General features: G+C 44.2%; 1 pseudogene; it reads right to left on the bottom strand.

Moving 5' to 3' along the window:
- LOC134381723 (keratinocyte differentiation factor 1-like) lies at positions 1-1,027 on the bottom strand (annotated as a pseudogene).
- Between the last annotated feature and the right edge of the window lie 1,907 nt (positions 1,028-2,934).

The following is a 2,934-nucleotide window of genomic DNA, read 5'->3' as shown; positions in this document are numbered from 1 at the left end:
CTATGACCATGTTGCCTGAACACCATGGGCAAGAAGGAACAGGCCCAGGCAGTCAGGCCAGCTGGGATGTAAGGGGATGAGGACACCATGGCCCAGTAAGTGCACATGGTCCAGGAACCTGCCAGCCAAGGCAGGAGGAGTGAGAGTGAGCCCTGCTTCTGGGCTCATGGCCCAGCTTCCCCAAGAGGAGGCCCTTGTCCTCCTCTTCATTCTGCAGTCTGTGCTTCTCCCAGAAGAGATCAGGGCCACTGGGCCCAGGGGGTGGGGGGTGGGAGGACCAGGGTAGCAGCATACCTGGAGCAGAGGCGCCCCTGATGAGTCTATGTAGGTGCCCTGGAATGCTGAGTAGTGGCTGACTGGGTACCCTGGGGCTCCATAAGTCCTCCGCTTCTGATTATGGCATCTGCTATCATCTCCTGGGAGATCTGCACTGTTGGTTCATCCTGGCTGACACCTGGGCCCACCATGGTCTCATGGCCACTGTCAGAGGCAGCAGCAGCAGTGGGGGTAGCAGCCTGAGTTGACCACCCCTCTTTCGAATATTGATGCCGCATACCAGGTGGCCCTCACATCCTTCTCGTCCAGGTGGTAGTCCTGAATGACACTGCTGCTAAGGTCTGAGATCTTACTGGTCTTCTCCAAAAGCAGTGTCTGATGTGCATTTGGCCAGCTCATTGCTCTGGTATACGCTAAACAGCTCTGTCGGCTTCCTGAAAATGAGCACATGGATCTCTTGGCGTGACACAGAGCCACGACTCATCTCGGGCCGGTCCGACTCATGGAAGGAGTAGTATTCCTTGGAGCTGCGGGGACTGCTGGCAAGGGTGCTGGGCAGGCTGTGCCACATGGGCAGGGGCTCAGCCAGTGGCTCCCTGCAGCAAGAGTCCACGTTAGGGACCGCAGAGCCAGAGAAGAAGGTAATGCTCTCTGGCCCACAGTGACCAGGGTCCTTCAGGTCTGTCCTACAGGTGCGGAGGCTTGGTGGGGGCTGGGGTGATTCATCATATGATTCTAGACATAGCTCCATTGGCCGCTCCCAGGGTCCCACATGTGGCAGCCCAGGTGATGGGTGGGGGTGTCCGGGGCCAGGCATAGCTCATTGTTTGGTTTGCTGCAGCCAGACACCTGTCCCACCAGGTGAGCCGTCTCTGGCTCAGTCTCTCCCTCGACCCCTCACCGCTCACCTCAACCTTAGGCATTCTTAAAAGAAGAATCTGCTTTAAAATTTGTGGGAAAAAAAGTCATCTGTATTAATACTTCTTCAGTTGAAATTTTTTAATAATTGTTTATATAACCAAAATATTTAAGGTATGTTATATATATGCATTTTGCAAATGATAACAAATCTAAAGGAAATTCTTTGAAGTAAGAAGCAGTGGTGATTAGTATTGGGCTACTTGTATTTATCCTCTCTGTTTTACTTTCGAATATAATAAACGTTTATTAAGAACACAAAATTTTTAAAGAGAGTTGATAAAAAAATATTTGATGATTTGTGGTATAGATGAGAGATAGCTATTATTTAAAAATTAATAAATAAAGGCCTTTTTCATTCTTAATGTTTGGGCTGATGGAGTCAGTGGAGTTTCTGCCCTCAAATCCCAGTGATAAGCTATCTGTTCTTGACATGAGCAATAACTGGAGTACTTAGGATTAAGCAAAATATTAGATGTCACAGGACAGAGGAGGTAAATAAAGTATAAAGTGATAAGGTGCTAGTCAGCTCAGAGTGGCTGTTTTAGATAGTGGAATACAGCAAAGCAGGAACTTGTAAGAAAGGAAAGGTACCAGGCAGGAGAAAAACATGTGCCCACATTAGCCTATGTCAAGAGCTTAATTTTATCCTGAACATGAAATAACATCCTTATAAGAAATTGAACACCAAATAGACATGTGTTAAACTGATTTTTTTGCTTATTGACACGTGTCGTTCATTCATTTATTTATTTAATAGCCATTTACTTAGTGGTTACTTGGTAGTTTTTAGGTCTCAGAATTTACCCAAGGCAAACTTGGGAGGTACAAAATTTCATTCAAGTCATCTCACCTCTTTCTACTATGCTATTTCTTGAGGCTTCAGCCTTCGCCTTCCTCCCTCAGGCTTTGGAGCTCAGAAACCGATAACCTGAAGGCTCCAGTGACAGGGGTGACAAGTCTGTTTAGAATGAAAGATGGCTGTGTTCGGAGGAAGAGAGAAAGTGTATGTTGGAGAAAGCAGCACCTGGAATTAAGGTGGAATTATGGTATTCTTCACATTGCTTCTGCTTTTCTGTTGTGTTGATATGCCTTGCTTTCATAATATGAAAAAAATAAAATACATATAAGAAAATAAACAATGAAAAGAGTGTGTTAACTGGGCGGTGGGGGAGGAGAAGACATAACAACTACAGTTCCTTGAAGTTGGTACGACAAGCAAACAGAAAGGACATTGTTGGGTGGGAGGGGGGAGAGGGAGGAGCGAGGGGGGTTTCGGTGATGGGCCACAATAATCAACCACATTATATATCGACAAAATAAAATTAAGAAAAGAAAAAGAAAAGAGTGTGTTAAAATTGTTTCCTACCATTTCAGTTTTCTTTTTTTTTTTTCCCCAATTCATTTTCAGTCAATCAGGCCTGCTTTGCTTGTTTGGCTACGTTCTTGAAATGTTTAAAAACATTTGCAATTGGTCAAAGGTTAATGTTTCCAATTACTACAGGCTTTTAAAACTTTATGCACCATGCAAACATTATGAGATAATGAACAATTTAAGCTGCTTCAAACTTTTAAGTATTGGACATTTAGGTTGCTTTCAACTTTACTCAGTTACTGACAAAGCAGAGCAGATATAATTGGTTAATATTTTTAACCAAACATTGTGACTAAATCATTGCATTGCTTTGGGGTCTTGAAGGATAAAATAATATACCATGAAGGAAAACTAGAAGGTGACAA

Source organism: Cynocephalus volans, chromosome 7 (genome assembly GCF_027409185.1).
Source record: "Cynocephalus volans isolate mCynVol1 chromosome 7, mCynVol1.pri, whole genome shotgun sequence".
Taxonomy (NCBI): domain Eukaryota; kingdom Metazoa; phylum Chordata; class Mammalia; order Dermoptera; family Cynocephalidae; genus Cynocephalus; species Cynocephalus volans.
This window is presented reverse-complemented; position numbering and strand designations above follow the sequence as displayed.